Below are 16,957 nucleotides of genomic sequence, written 5' to 3' on the forward strand. Positions count from 1 at the left end.
GATAGAAGACTATTGCCTCAGGAAAAGTCCTATTTTAAAGCAGAAGCTTAATCAGACCCCCCTAATCAGTGAGTAAATCTGGAACTAAATGCAAGTCTATATTTTGAAGCTTGATCTTGTGCATGTTAGGGACCTCTTTCCCTGCCTTGAGCCCAACTGGAATTTCTGCTGCCAATCAGGCATTATCACAGACATAACAGAGAAGGGCCAATGTTGTCATGTTCAGAGGTGAGTCCAGTTACTGTGTAAGTTACAATACAAAGTTCAGGAGTGTTAAAAAAAAACCCAGATCAGGAGCTGTCCAACAAATCCAGACCCAGGATGAGATGCTACAGCATGCTCTCAAAGACCAGGGGTGATCAGATCCAAAGCTCTGATACAGAACTCTTCCTAGCCAGTATAACTGCTCGATTTGCCTCTTTGCAGATGGATGGTACAGCAGCCTGCTGTGCCATTACTACACAGGATGAAAGAACCAGCTTTCCCGTCTTCTACAGATCCTACAAAGGGGACAGGAGGCTTCCAGACTCACTATATACGTCCTCTCTAATAGGCCATGATGTTCCATGATTTTCCCGGTGTTCTCAGGTGTTCTCAGTGTCACCACATTCAGCTCCCTGATAGCTAGTTTACTTGAGATGTGTGGAGGAAGCTCAATATTTACACCAATTCATCATTCACTTGCTAACTTAGCAATTCATTCTCTAAGGGGTTCTTCCTCTTCTGCGTGGTGAGGAAGACAAACTGCAAACAATATGCAAGTTGAAAATAAGTCTGCTCATACCTCTGGGGATTAATGAAGAATACTGCAGTTAGTATATCAAACTGGCTCGGGGCAGACAGAGACCTGTGTGAATTCAGCATAGACAGTATATTATTACCTTATTTCCTCTTGGATTAAACTGGGCCTACATTAGTAGATCACACTTATCCTAGTCTAACCTATTCTACTCTTGTGCTCAGTTGGGTAAAACAAGGCAATTCCACTCTCAGTTTAGTTCCCTGGAATAGTTAGGACATCCAGAGATGGGACATTACAGATCTGTGCATGACTTGGCCACTGAAGGCATCCTGAGGCCATGAATGTCAGTCATCAGGATGATTCTCACTCCTGTGAGTTACAATGATAATTAAACATGGGCTTAGATGATGCTTAGTTTATGAACCAGAGCCATGGGATGAACTGGGGGCATGGGTTCCTCCTCAGTTCTCTGAGGTCCAGTTACTCTGCATCCCTCACCTCAGGGGAAAAGGGTATGGAGAGGGGTGTTTAATCTATTCTGCTGCATGATTCATTGCCCTTGTTCACTCCACTCCCTTCTACACAGTGACAGAAAAGGCATTTTTTTGGTATATAGGTGTCTGGCACATGAGAGTGCTGATAGCCTGAGCAGCAGATAGGCAATAGTTTCTGATGATACATCCCCATGGATTTAGGAGGCATGGGCCATTCCTTAGTTGCTCTCTTGGCATTAAGATCCATTGGTTAAGTGATGTGGGGGCATACAAGAGGGACTTGAAATGAGGGTCAGGGACTTGAATGGATTGACATCAGGTAGTGATCTGGTCAGTAAAGCTCAGCTTGAATTCCCGGTCTCATCACAAGAAATCTTCCCCACAGTGAATCAAGGCCCATCTGTGGAGAGGCATGAGGACAGCCTAAAACAATATGGAGAGTTGTATCCCCCTGCAGAGCTGAGTGGAAGAACAAAACAGAGAAAGGATGGACTAAATGAGCACAGGGCTTCTAAAAGTCTCTAACAAGTCTAGAATCTCTGGTCAACTAAGACGTGTGTATGTTGATCCCATCATGTGCCTAGTGAACTGATACAAATCTTACCATGCAATGGCTTCTGCTGAAAAAGCCTTTAGCCAGTACATTTGCCAAGGATGCCAAACAGCCATCGGAGGCATCCTCCATCCTCCACCTGAATGAGAGATTCTAGGAGGCTGGAAGTATCCAGAGCTGTGGAGCTGGCAGGAAAGATGCTTTCTAAAAAACGACCCTGTTTAAGGTCAACAGGAAGATTTACAACACAGAACAAGAATATTCAGGAGTGACATTAGAGGAAGGCTCTGGAAAGCAACTTCATAGACCACCTAGGAAGTGCAACTATCCAGTTCCAGTGCTGCTTTTCTGTGTGCACGGGGCCCAGTCCTACACTGGGCAGTGTCTGAGCTTTCTAAAGAAGTTTCAGGCAGAAACTGAGGCCAGGAGTCTAGGTTCTGCCCTGACTATCCATTGTCTTTCACCCATATCCCTCACCAGTAGATTTCTGGCTTTACCCCGATGCACTGGGAAAATCTGGAGGTAATTATTTCATGTTCCCATGTCTCTGTGTGTGAAACTGAAGAGGGAGATGGGAAGTTGGATTCACTAACCCCTGTGAAGAGCCTTGAGACCTGCAGAAGAAGGGCGATACAGAAGAGCTGTTATTATATGAAATTGCCAAAAATATCAAGAATTAAACAAAGGATTGAGCAAACTATTTAAAGGGTGCTTGTAAGGGCTGATGGACAATTGATAGAACAATCACAGGGCTAAAATGGGCTCTGGTGTAAATGGAGACAGTTCCCATTGTGGCTTCAGTGGGAACTGGGCCATTTTTTTGCCCAAGCTAAAATTCTATTAGGAATTGAAAAATTTATTAGGTCACTTCTTGTCCATTTTCTGGTGCAGGATTCTTTGCTGCCACATGCTGCTTTCTTCTTTTGCTTAGGTTAGTCTTTACTGACTCTTCAGGGAGATGATTTCATAGTTTAATGTTATGTTTTCCTGTGAAAGAGCCTAATTCTGAGAGCGCAGGCTGTTCCCACTGACTTCAGAAAGAACTGCTGCTGCTCACAAACAGACCCCCACGGCCCCTTCTTGTGTTCTCCGGCTGCCAGAACAGCTCAGTGCTGTAGGGACATGTTCTCATTTCCAGAAGAAAGTCCTCTCCATTTGGCCCTGATCTAGCACTCACTGAAGTCTGCGGATCTATCAATTCATTTCAATTTGGATCAGGCTCTTGGTGCTTCAGACATTGGCTGCACCTTGGTCTCTCTTTACTGTGCCTTAGGCACAGAACAGTTTAGTTTCCTGAGGGCTGAAATGAGTCAGCTTAAGTCCAGTTATCGAGCTCTTTTTACTAGCATGCGGGTAATACTGAATGGCTGTGAAACCCAGGAGGACTGACTAGATAGTCCCTTTTGGCCTTTAACCTGGAAACCCAGTGCCAGAAATGTCTGAGTCTGTCTCCCCCCACCACAGCATTGTGGACCTGTCTGGAAGCAAGGATCTGAGCACATTTTGAGTCTCGGTCCTGCCTCAGGATCAAAACCAGCCAGTGGACAAAGACCATCAATAAATGCTGAGTTGCACTGCTCGTTTAGCAGTCTCCTAATTGATTTTCCCCAACTTTTGTTGATGAAGCTGCGTTGGTAAGTAGTGATAAATCCATTAGACAAACATGACACTCCATTATTCACCATGTCTCCCTCGCCTGGGAATGCCAGTTATAGTAGGGTAGGAATAGTGCTTTCTTCAAAGATAACATAAACACTTTTCAGGAAGGCAATGATGTCAGGACACAGAGCATTTTATTTGTAAATCACTGTTTCTCATTCATTCCTGTTGGGTATGATGCTCCCATCAAACATGGGAACATCATGGAATGAAATCCAAATCTTGGCTGTTCCTTGTGCGTTATGTTTCACGGAGAACTGTTTGCAGAAAGATGTCTGTATCTTTCCTACCCACAAACACACACACAATACATGTCCGCATACATGCATGTGCATATATGTGCATGCCTGCTAAGACATATACCAAGAACTTTTGCTATTTTTCATGTGTGTTGGAGGAACACAAGCATGACATTGAAGGCATTAAAATATGTCTGAAAAGGTGACCAGAGGCAAGGCTTTTGGTTCTGAACAATTGATGGCCTGCAGAAAATCTGAATGCTTAACCCCTTCAATTTCTGTTGTCTCCCTGCTGATCATCCTGAAAACAGGTGAGCAGAGTCAGCTGATATACTGAAGAGCATCACAGGATTGAAAAAGTTGATTAGAAACAGTTAGCATGGATTTACCAAGGGCAAGTCATGCCTGACCAACCGGATTGCCTTCTATGATGAGATAACTAGCTCTGTGGATGTGGAAAGAGCAGTGGATGTGGTATATCTTGACTTCAGCAAGGTTTTTGATACTGTCTCCCACAACATTCTCACACAAAGCTAAGAAAGTCCAGGTTGGATAAATGGACTATAAGGTGGATAGAAAACTGGCTTGATTATTGGGCTCAGAGAGCACATCTACATGTTCATTAATGCACCTTAAATACAGCACATTTAGTTCAGTACTTGTTTAATAAAGTACTAACTAAATGTGAAGTAATTAGAGTTACTGCACAGTAGTGCAGGTGCACAGTTATTTTGTGACACTTACTGAGCAGCAGACTAGTAACACTGTGCAGTAGGCTATTAGCATGGTTTTTAACTACCATGCTACTGCACAGTGTTAGAAGGCTAATGTGCAGTAAGCATCTCATGTAGATGCACCCAGAGGGTAGTAATCAATGGCTCAATATCTAGTTGGCAACTGCTATCAACTGGAGGGCCCCAGGGGCAGGTCTTGGGGCTGGTTTTGTTCAATATCTTCATCGACATCCTGGAAGATGGGATGGAGTGCACCCTCAGTAAGTTTGCAGATGACAGTAAGATGGAGAGAGTAGCAAACATGCTAGAGGGTATGGCTAAGATTGAGAGAGACTTCAACAATTTGAAGGACCAAACCAAAAGGAATCTCATGATATTCAATAAGGAGAAATGAAAAGTCCTGCCCTTAGGATTGAACAATCCCATACACCAGGCCAGGCTGGGGACAGATTGGCTAAGCAGCAGCTCTGCAAAAAAGGACCTGGAGGTTACAGACATTAGGAAGAATTTTCTTGCTAGAAGGTTAGTAAAACACTGGAACAGGCTACCCAGAGAGGTGGTGGAAGCTCCATCCTTGGAGGTTAGCTACTGCTAGACAAAGCATTAGCCGGGATATTCTAGGTGGCAATGGTCCTGCTTTGAGCAGAGGGTTGGACTAGATGACCTCCTGAGGTCCCATCCAACCCTAATTTTCTATGATTCAGTGACTGACCACAACACTATTTTCTATTCCGTTGTGTGCGCATGTTAATGTTACTTGCTCTTTTATTGCCCCGGTGGCACATGCAGATCTTTTTACTGATCTTTTGTGTGGCCACCAGTCCATTTGAAATCAAGAGGGCTTGCAACTGGATTGATGAAAAACAAGTCAGGGAATGGATGACTCTAATCAATTAGTTTGGAGCAGTGGACTTGAGAGGTAAATCCTCCCATACCCTTTTAGTGGATATTAGATACTAGGCCTGTGCAAAGCGGCTAGTAGCTGCTTCAGATTTGGATTTAGTCGATTTGGGGTACAGTGATTTGATTTGGTCATTCAAATCATGGTCCCAAATTGATTCAGCGAGGCCCATCCTCCCCTCGCTCTCCCAGCCCCACCATGGCTGCCCCATCCATCCCAGCTCCCAGTACTTGAAAAAAAAGCCCCAGCTCACCAGGTGCTGCTGGGCAAGCAGGAGATCCCTGCTGCCCCCCACTGCTCCACGCTGTGTGGTGGGCTCTTCCATGAGCCCCCTGACCCCCCACCACGATGTCCCAGCCCCTGCCATGGCTGCCCCATCCACCCCAGCTCTGGTCTTTTAAGCAAAAAAAATCAAAAACCAAAAAAACCCTGCTCTTACCAGTTCCTGCCTGGCCGGGGGGAGGGGGGTGATCCCTGCTGTCCCCCACTGCCCCGCTCCACATGAGGGGCCCTTCCATAAGCACCCCAAAGCCCCAAGGAAGCCCCAAGGAAGCCCCAAGGCGAGTTGGGGGAGGGTTGGGTTTTTTTCTTAGAGGCCAGAGCTGGGACAGGCAGGGCAGCCATGGGAGGGCTGGGGGAGTGGGTGGGGATCAGGGGGGCTGGGGAAGCAGGCAGGGGCTAGGGCCTGGCAGGGGTTCCCCCATGGTCCCTCCCACCTGCTCTAGCCCCGCCTCCCAATCCTCCTACTTACCAGCTCCAGTCCTGCTGCAGCGGGTAGGGACTGCCCAAATCATTGAAGCTCTCCGAATCTTTTCCAAATCAATTAGGAGAGCTTGAAATTGATTTGGACCTTTTTATTGGTCCCCTGATTCGATTTGGATTTAGAGATTTGGCCACCAAAACGGGCCAAATCTCTGAATTGAATACCACCTGAAGCTTCGCACAGCCCTGTTAGGTACGCCACATCCCTGTTGCTTAGAAACACAGAAAAACTTAGGAGGAGTCAAAAAGAAATGGTCACAAGCAGGGTTTCCCTTATTACCAAGGACTTCTAACCTCACACTCCAGTGATGAGCCTTATCCAGACTGAATAAACAGGTAGAAACAGAGAGCTAAATCTTGGATTTCAATGTGGCAATTTCCAGTCATTGAATTCTGGACCCCCCAATGTATTTAGAAAATAAAATCCCTGTACATAAAACATCAATAACTTTCCTTTACAGACATACTTTCTCCCATGATGGTGCCTCTTTGATTTCAAAAGGAGTTTTGTTTGAGTAAGGACTGCAGAGCTTGATTCTAAAATAGAAAAAAATCCCCAGTTGCTCTTTTCACTCTTTCGTTATACTCCGTTATACATGGTGAGGTCAGTACATTCACTGCAGCCAATCACCGCACTAGTAATTTAATTTGAACTGTCTCTGGTATCTGTCCATCTCTCTACCTGCCAGAAGTATTTCTAAGAAAGTGATCATCTTGGTAATAAATCACCACTTAAAAAGTCCAGGTGAGTTACTGTGGCAGTCAGTTCAATTGACTGACTCCACCCCAAAAGTGAGCAAGCACAGATCAAAGGAGCCACAGGGGTTTACATGTCAATCAGAGGTGATATGAATCCTGTCTATATAGCAGATACAAATATGCTGAAATCCTTCCTGAGGAAAGCTGCTGTGCAACTGTAAAATACTTCTCATGGTTGCTTCCGATGCGTAGAACTCTGTAAGATGACTTCTTCTTAGACATTCATATCAAACATGGTCAAACAGTGTACAAGGCTAAAAGCTTCCAGGTCACATTACCTAACATGGTCTAATTCTGCTTTTATTGTTCACTTAACTTGTTTTATTATAGTTACATTGCCTGTACAAAGTGAGGAGACTACAGTGTGCAAGAAATGACCACATCTGTGGTGCCAATTATGTCCACTCACCTTTTGGAAAAGGATGCATCTGACACCCACCTGATGGGAGACTCTAGGGCAGTGCTAGCTCTCTAATCATATATACCTCTGCTATGTTGATTTGCATCTTTCTGTCCCAAACCAAATCAAATCAAAGCCATGCCTGGAAACTGATTTCTGATTAAATTTCTTCTGATGGATGCAACTGTTAAGAAATTTACTGCATGCGACTTTTAACTTTACCTATCAGGTTTCATTAAAGTCCAGCACAGCCTGAGCCACTAGGAGCCCTCTAAGCAGGGCAGAAACATGGGATTGCTGTAGTGGATTAGAGCATGCCCTAGAGTCCTGCTGGCAACAGTGGCTAGCGTCAGGAAATTATAAGCATGGTACTCCCCTACTGCCAACCAAATCCTAGCTGATGATCTGGAGCCTTTTAGGGAATCCTAGCTCAAGGTAGCAGTGACCCCCTTGCTAAAATGAAGGTATGATACAGCTGGACTTGTGGCTCAGGTCAATCTGGGCTTAATAACTAGGAATGACTATAAATTGAGGTTGGATGTCTTTCTAAAACATATGTTCTCTGCCTTGACCAGAAGTTATTAGGTTCAATGGTGGTCATTCAGCTAAGGGGGAAGAAGAATTGCCTCCAAAGCAGACATTACTGCAGTGATTGTCAACCTTTTTAGACTTCAGGTACCCCTGGATAAACTCAAGGCACCCATCAGAAAATGCCAGCTCTTTGTTTTCACTCTTGTTCCGATGACAGAAAAATACCACAGCAGTTTCTCTATTCCAAAGAACTCAGACAGCAACTATGGATTTCTATTGGAAAGCTCTGGGTTTATCCTGTGAATCATGTTTGCATACCTACCAGTGCTAACATTGTGTAGCATTCCATGGCACCCTTGAAAGGAGCTCAAGCCAATGGTGGCAACCTAGTTGGGAATCACTGAATTACTGAATAGTTTTCCATGGCTTGTAATGTGCAGGAAGATCAAACTAAATGATTACAATGATCCTTTCTGCTGTAAATGTTGTAAATGTAATAGTGATAATGATAATAAATAAAAACAACAACCGGTGCAGCAGCACTTTGGGGTTTGCTACTGTGCAATTAGAGACCCAGTTAGATGTATTTGAGATATTTCAGGTTCTACTGTGGTCTCTGTACCAAGTGTTTGAAGTTCTGTTACCACAGTTTCTCTTTCTGTAAAAATAATAACATTTACAGCAGTCAAGGGGGGTTGATGTGCCTCCTTAATGTAATCCATTAATTAATTAGAACTAAATCCTTGGTCCCTGTGTCACAAAATCGGATGAGATACCTAGCTGGATAGCTAGAAAGGGCAGGAAGTCACTTGGATTATCACCTTCATTGGCCTAGATCCTAGGACTTGGCAAATCCCTGCTGTCTAACTCCAGCAAGGTCAGTGGAGTTGCTGCAAGAGGGAGTTTGGATCCCTGTCTTAATGCTGGGCTGTTCTTGTGCTACCTAGTTCCAAAGCCCTCTGAATGCCTCAGGCCACATTACTGCTGCGTACTTGGCATGTCCCTAATTCTGCATGCTCCTAGCCCCTCTGTTCCTGTTCTACAAGGGTCATGTGCACCCTCTGAAAAGGAAGTTGCAAAGTCCCAGCGTTTTCCAGGGAGAGCTTTCTGTCACCGGCTTCAGCTTCATGAGTGTTCCCCCCAGTGACCTCACTCAGCACTTGTTTCACATGGAGCCAAGGATTATTTTAGTGACATTACTAAAGGGGAAACTTCACCTTTGCAGAGGAAACAATTTCACAAAAGACTAAACAAAGTCATGGTAAGAAATGGGCACACAAAGGCAGAGAGAAAGGACCCTTCCTCTCCTTGGTGTCTTAGAATGAAGAGCCAGGTAGACAGTGCAGACTAGTACCCAGAGTAATCTCTTTTTGTGGCTGTTGGTTTTTTTTTTTAAAAGGCCAGGAAAGTATGGAGGCTTAAGGTGATCTGATTGACAGAACTTTCCTTCTCAGCTTAATTACCACTGCATCTCCATCTGTCCCCTCCAGGACTCTCTCTTTTTGAATCTGTTCTTCATTGTTTCCAGAGAAAGCTTATTCTGCTTAGATGATGGTGTGATGGGCAGCTCTCCAAGGAGACTGGTGTGCTACTAACTGCAGGGAGCTAGGAATCAGGAAGGCTGCCAGGTTCAATTACCTACTCTGCCGCTGACTCCAGACAAATCATACAGCCTCTCTGTACCTCAGTTTACCTGGTAGGTCCCACAGACTGGAGCTGGGCTGTGTTAGGCTTTTGCAAAAATAAGGAACAGAAGTGAATTAAATCAATGTTCTGTTCTGTTCAGACCATTATAGCCAAAGCGGCTGGGTGCTGGAGGAAAGGTACCAGTGCTGGTTCAACACCCAAGTCTCTGTTTACAGTTCCTGCCCCTGAACACCTTGTCTGAAAAATTGTTTAAAGATGGAGAGAGATAACCCTTATTTCCACAAGATTTACATTCCCATTCAGTAAAGCGCAGAGACACAGCTGTGTCTGGCATGGTTTATATGGCTGGGATGCTCCGTTCTTTGCAATGCATTTCTAAATGCAAGAGGCCTGTCTTCGTGGCTGCTTGGGTGGGGAGGAGAGACAGAGGCAGGAAGTAATTCAGGACCGAGAGAAGGGAACGCACACTGCTTTCGCTCTCCCTCACAGAGACCAGGGGCCTGATTTACAGGTGTAACAAGACCCGCAAGATTGAATTTTGCATCACAGAAATGTAAATTAGAAGTAACTTAAGTGAAGCCAGTGAAGGATGAAGCCAGTGTAACAAAGAAAACACGCTTTTGCCCTTTCTTTGTTTTTTTTTTCTTCCTATATTGCCACCAAATGGAATGATGTTGATAAAAGTATGTCAAAATTAGGAGTTCACAGGGTTATAACCAAAGGGACATCGTCAAACTGGTACATAGTTCTTGTGTAAAAATCAAGCCTAAAATATGCCCCGATAGAAATCCACGTGACAGGTGAGACCCTGAAGATAAGCACAGCTTGTCCCAGTGGACAGGGTGCTGGACTGGGCCTCAGAACCTGGGCTCCTGTGTAACTTTTGGGGAATAACTTCCCTTTCTCTGCCTCTCCTTAGTACCACGGTCTGATTTCACATCCAGTCTCTAGACAGGAGAAACAGTGGGCAGAGCACTGGTTTGAGACTCAGGAGATCTGAATTCTCTTCCTTTCTCTGCCACTGACCTGCTGTATCAGCTCGGGCAGCTCACTTTACTCATCTATACCTCAGTTCCTCCATGTGTAAAATGATGATAAAGAGACTGACCTATGCATATACAGTTCAAAACTTGCTCCATATGAGAGTGAGGTACTACAACTACAATATAAACACTAGCAATAGCAATAAGACTTTTGGGTTTCTTTCATATTTGAGCTCTCCACATACGACTCATGACTGTCGCTATTCCTTCTCTCAGCTCCAGCAACTTATTTGTTTCTAGACTGAGACACTGGCAACAAAAATAAAACATTTTTAACGTAATCTCTCCCTCCCTCTTCCTCTCTTCACTGCAGGAGAGAATGATCGATATTTGGAATGTGCATCTCCCCCGCCTCCTTTCGTAGCAGTGACGCTCGCTAGCGAGGAAATGGTTGCAATGAGGTTCCAGTGCCATTGCTCACAGATGTGATTGATGACAACTGTGCTGGAGGCTGGGAGAAGATTGGTTTCTGGGGCTGATTGATAAAGTCTATCATGCAGCGTGAAACAGTTGGAAAGAAAAATAATGGACCATATGATTCCTCCGAGCAGTGAATATTGGGTGGGAATGAGTTTACCAGATTTTTTTCCCCCCGCTCTTTAATTTTTAATTAAACACATTTCTAATGTGTTACCCCAGCTGGGCCATCTCTTTGCTTAACAGGAGTCTCAGACCAGTTCTTTGGGGTAAAGCTGAATTTCTGGGATTCCCTAGGTATGGCATGGACTTTACTGACCATTCATTTCAGTTTGAGGGATGAGCTTGGTTCAAAGCTAATGATTTTATAAAGACAGACACTTCTTTCCTATCCTGTCACTTCCATATTGCTCTGCTGCTCCCACCATTGCTTCCAATGGAAATCAGAAGAAAGGGTGCTCCCAGATTATTCAGACCTTGGAGAAGAGGCTTCAGTCATCAGTTCTGATCCATTGTAGATCTCTTCTAGAGAAGGAAAAGGATCTAAGCGTAGGACCCAACCCCACTTCTGAACTTTGCAAACTTTGAATGTGGATTCAGATCCATCTCCATGCCTCAGCACGTGGCCAAACTTCTTGAAATGATCAATGTGTAGGATTGATCAGTTTAGCAGCCGCAGTCCAGGTCCTTGTTGGACAAATGTCCACATTATGAAAGCTACCACCACGATTATCACTAGAGAAGTCCTCTGCACAATGGCTGAGGAGGTCATAATGAGCAAGCATGAAATTCTCGCCTAGACACAGTCCATAGGCCAGGGCCAGAGGTATATACTCACAAGAAACTGTGCCTTCTTCAGAGAGGTCATTCTGGCACCTTTTATTTTTAAGGCTAGTCCTACCTGTTTTGTCAATGCCCAGAAAGGATGGATGGACATTTTTCAGTGTCTGTTTGGTATTTCAGTTCAAATAAGTGGCTCAGAGCCTAGATATTCATCCAGGGTTTAGAAAGCAAGGCTGGAAATTCTGTCTCTATGAGATACAAAGTCAATTTGTAAACAAGTCCAGAGAGACTGGAGAAATCTCTGACATTGTGGGTGTTTAACCAATGAACCTTTGAACTACCTGAGACTCCGTTGCCCATAGAACAAAGTCTGTCCACCCCTGCTGATAGGAATCAAACTGGGCTTTGCTTCGTGGGGAGCGAACATAATCCCTTCCCACTCTATGACCTTCTACATTAGCACCAGAAGCTTGTCAGTCCCTGCCCATGTGCTGAATTACCTTGATGCCGATAGGTCAGCTGAAAGCGGACTGCAGGAATACTACCAGCAAGTGAGAAGCACTCAAAGGCATCACTAGACAGGTGAAGTGATGGGACTTGTTTACAGGGATTCAGTTTTCATGGCAGAGACAGAACATGAATTAATGATTGCATGGGAGACAGATAATGCTGGGGCTGAGTTTTGAGTGTGTTTTCATATATATTTCATAGACCTGTTTGCTTACAGTCCTTTCGTAATTTTTTTTTTTGAGATATGCTTAAGTGCAAGGTGCTGCCTTGGTTTTATGTCTTACCCTGTGCCCAGTGAATGCGTCCTGCTTTCTGGCTGGGCACGCCACGCTTGTCCAGATTCACAGGAGAGACCAGTGACTGTCTCTAGTTCTTTAGAAGTGGAACAGCAACAAATGTTGTGATTTCTGGAGAAATCACTCTCAGGAAAGCTATTCTTACAGGCCCCCAAAGCCCTGCGTGTAATCTTGCCCTTGGACTTCCCAAACTCTGCCACATATCAACACCTGCTAGAGATGTCTCAGGGGGTTGCAATGGCAGTGACAGCAACTTTGGAAGGTGTAAAAGCAAGGTTTCATGCTGTTTTACCCCCAACATCTGGGATTTTTTTTTAAAAGTGCAACCCATTAAGTTCATTATAAATATCTTCATGGGATTTTGTTTTGTTTCCAAAGAAAACAGTTTCTTTATTGTTCTCTGTTTGCTAGTCCCGCAGCCATATGCCATGATTCCCCTTCCAGCATACTGCACCTTTACATTTCAGACAGGATTTTCCTGTCTGCAGAAGAAGAGCAGTCTATTTTGCACAGAAGAAAAGTGTGGACAGTTAGAGAGGAGAAAAACAGGTTGTACTCTGTCTTACACATATTCTACTCTCATTCTTTCTTGCTTGGTTGCGTTTGTAATCTCAAATTAAGGTCATTCTAGCTGCAGTTGTATAAAAAGCTATATCATTAAATGTATCTTGCCTAGAGCTGTAAGGGTCCCTTTGCCTGTAAGCGTCACATTAAAGATCCTTGTGGTGCTTTGTCAACATCTCTTTTACTGGAGCTCCTCCAAAGTGAGGAGAGGGCTTGGCAGCTATAAAAGGAAATAAAATTCCTCTTCTGCCACAGGATGGGGTGAAGCTTAAGGCAGCTGGTAGCCTAGCCTCTGGGCTGCATCTCACTCAGAGATGCAAATGCAGGGGAAATTCCTGAATTCAGTAACAACCTAATTTATTTAATTCAGGAAAAAAATTAAACACGTTTTAAATCATTGACATAGCATCAGAAGCAACTCAGCTCCATGAAGGGGAGATAAATATTGGATAAGAATGGAATGGAAAGGTATCGGAATCATCTAATGAGTCCTTTGCATGTCAGAATGGGTATTTACAGCCCAAGCGCAGATAAACGATAGAGCTGCTTGACTTGTGCCGATTCACTCTGGATTTGAGGTGTGCAGAAGTCACCTGACCAGCAGGAGAGAAAGGAAAGACTTGCCAGCGTAGCTGACTTCCCTCCAGCAGATAGCGAGTCCTCCTCATCACAGTACTGAAACCCTTGTGGTAAGTAAAATGATGACAATCTTGTGTCTCCAGCTCTTCCTTTCCTGCCACGAAGCTGCTGGCTGATTGGTACTATTCCAGCAAAACTGTGAGAACGAGGGTGGCGTTGTGGGAGAGCACGGGAGAAGCGGTAGGCTCTGTGCTGTTGCTAGCTCCTGGGCAAGATTAGCTGTTGTTGTTCTCTCTTCCAGTAGTGGAGATAAGCACAAGCTCAAGTGGAATTGGTGCCAATGAGTCTTGCATAGTGCTATGTCCTTTGTTTTCTCCAGACTTCTGTGGGTGCCAATGGGTTGGTAGGGCTATGTGAAGGATATTACTTCCCCATTTACTTTGTGTAACAGTATTATTAATATGTCCCCTGAGGTGCCTAATTACAAACATGTCAGAAATCTAAAGCAGTAAGGACATAAATAATAAATGAGAATATTATAAATATATAATGATAATCAATAATACTTTGCACTTAGGTAGCACCTTACACCTAAGAATGTCCACGGAAGTGACAGGCATTAATTCATCTACTAACCAGCTTTCAGAGGAAGGTGAGCTTTATTATCTTCACTGCACAGTTGGAAGCCTGTGGTGATTTACTCAAGGAGAGATGACACATCTGAGTTAGGAAAAGAACCCAAGCCCCTGTCTGTTCTGACTTTGTGTCCCACATTCCCAGGGTGCATTTACACGTGACACTTTACTATACATTAGATTAATCTAATGTGCAGCAAAGTATCACCGTCTACAAATGCACAGCAATTACTGGGCAATAGATTAGTTTAATGTGCCATTTTCTAGTACCTATAAATACAGATACTGGAAATCAGCGCATCAAATGAATGCATGTAGACAGACACTGACCTGGAGCAAATTGCTCCTGGTCAGCCTCGGCAGCAGGGGGGCACAGGGGGTGAGGAGAGCTCTCCTGGCTGCTAAATTGCTCTTTGCTCTGCCCCACAGAGATTGGGACCAGCCCCCATGTGCCCTACCAGCCTTGGGCTGGCACCCTGGAGCTCAACCTGGCTGCTGTAGAGGGACAGAGCAGGGCAGGAGCAGCCCTGGACTGAACTGCTCCTATTGGATGCAACTTTGCTCCCAAATGGCACACATTCAGATGTGTCTGGGGCTGCAGTTTAATGTGCCTGAATGTTCTGTGGAAAAAAATTCGGGAACATTAATTGCACGTATAGTTGTGCCCACAGATTCATAGATGCTAAGGCTGAAAACAGCCATAAGGACCACGTAGTCAGACCTGCTGTATAACAAATAGTCCATACAATTTTGGACAATTTTCCCAGCAATTCTGATATCACACTCTATAACTTGAGTTTGAACTGGTTCCTTGAAAAGGCTGGTCCCTTGAAAACCCAGAGGTGAATGAGATGAGAGACCCAGGCACTGGCAGGTCAAAGCTCTGTAACTGTTCATTCTGACATGTGACCATGAGAGCTCCCCCCACCCTGTGGCTGGCAGACTTGCCTTTGCATTGCCATATGCTACGTGCGCATTCATGTGAGATATGCAGCAGAAATAATATGATGCACAGCAGTCTGGAATGAAAGTACTCATAGCTAATGAGTTGATGCTCAGCATCAGTTTTCAAACAGTAGATAATCACTACAATGTATCTGATTTAAATACTGCTCTCTCCCTGTCCACTACAGCATAGGTGGGAAAGGTTGGGTGCCTCCAGTACCACATATACAGTGATGCCTGCCATTTACCTGCCTCCTAAGTGCCATGAGATTACTGGTCTTGCGGCTGATAGAGAAATCACCCCTTAGGATGGAGGTGAAAAGGCACAGGATCGGCCATAGGTAATCAGGGTACAACTTCATTAGAAAAGTCACCAAACTGCTTTTGAAAAGCGGAAGCCAGCTGCCTTCCCAGTAGTGGCTGCACCCTCTGTGTAGCGTTGAACCCCTGCAAGGGTTCCTACAAGACCATCTCTCACACAGCCATTAAACTCTCTGCTATTACAGATGGCAGGGAGATGAAGGATACTTGGCCCTAGGTTGAGACCGTTATTATTTCCTGATCATTAATACATTGAGAGGCTTCTTACGAGCTGAAATATTGCAGAAAAATGTGAAATGTGTAAGGAACAGGGCAAAGTGGACTGTAAAAAAAAGAAATCATCTCCTAGGGACTGAAGCCAGGCCACATGGCTTATGAGATGCCTTAAAGATACAGGCCCATTCTTTTCATGTATGCATGTGTGCTGCCTATGCTTGTCCCTCTTTCGTGCATTGATACCAAAGCCTACTTCATACCACAAATGAGCTGAAGACCAAGAGTAGCGTTGCTTGGATCCGGCCTGCTCAGGTATGACACAGAGAACTCTGCACTTCAAATACGTCCCCCATTGTAAATGAGCCTCACAGAAAGGGCTGGAACAGCTTGTCCTTTCCTTGACAGCAAGGAGGCCTCAATAGTAGACCAAACCCTGATACTATACATAACACTTATAGGGTTACTCTGAGGGACATCCTAGTGGAAATCAGCAAGAGAAAACCTATAAAACTGATGCTGTCTGGAAGTAGTGTCTTGGCTCATGATCTCAGGAGGGTAAAGGATTCACTTCCCACCCAACGAAGGTCTCTGGGAGTATCTCCTCTTGTCTCCTCCAGGTGTGGGGCAGGAGGGCTCTTTAGGAAAGAAAGCTTGGGGTAATAAGAACCCACCAGGCCACTTTCCTTTTAGGAAAAAATGAAATCTTGGGTAGCACCTTCCCGTTAGTTGTGAGCCCAGGAAAGAAGGGGCTTTAAGTACAGCTCCCAGTGACTGCATGCCTGCACTGTCCACTGCAGTGTCTCCTGCTAGATAAGGCAGCCTTTGAACTATAGATTTCAATGAAGACTTCAAATGCTACTGACTACACCTTGGGCAAAGGTAGACCACATGCTGAACACAACACCTAATAATGCATTACCATTCTCTAACTATGTACTGATGTGGTTACCATGTGCAGGCTCCTATTTCTCTAGTGACTGGAGTGTATTACACAACTTTTTTATTAACATTTTCTCAATAAAGCTTTTAAATCCGAGCCCCCTCCTACCTCCGTGCCAGAGCTCTCTTTCACCCACAGCCACTCCTACTGCAGGAAGCTAATCATTCAGTAGTGCTATGCTTCTCCCAAACTCATGCCTGCTCCTGGACCACCACCTGCAGGGAAAAGCTAGGACTGTATATCAGCTGCAAGCTCCTCCTGGACTCCTGCACTCTCTGAATTGACAT

Source organism: Crocodylus porosus, unplaced genomic scaffold (assembly GCF_001723895.1).
Source record: "Crocodylus porosus isolate Cpor-Errol unplaced genomic scaffold, CroPor_comp1, whole genome shotgun sequence".
NCBI lineage: Eukaryota > Metazoa > Chordata > Crocodylia > Crocodylidae > Crocodylus > Crocodylus porosus.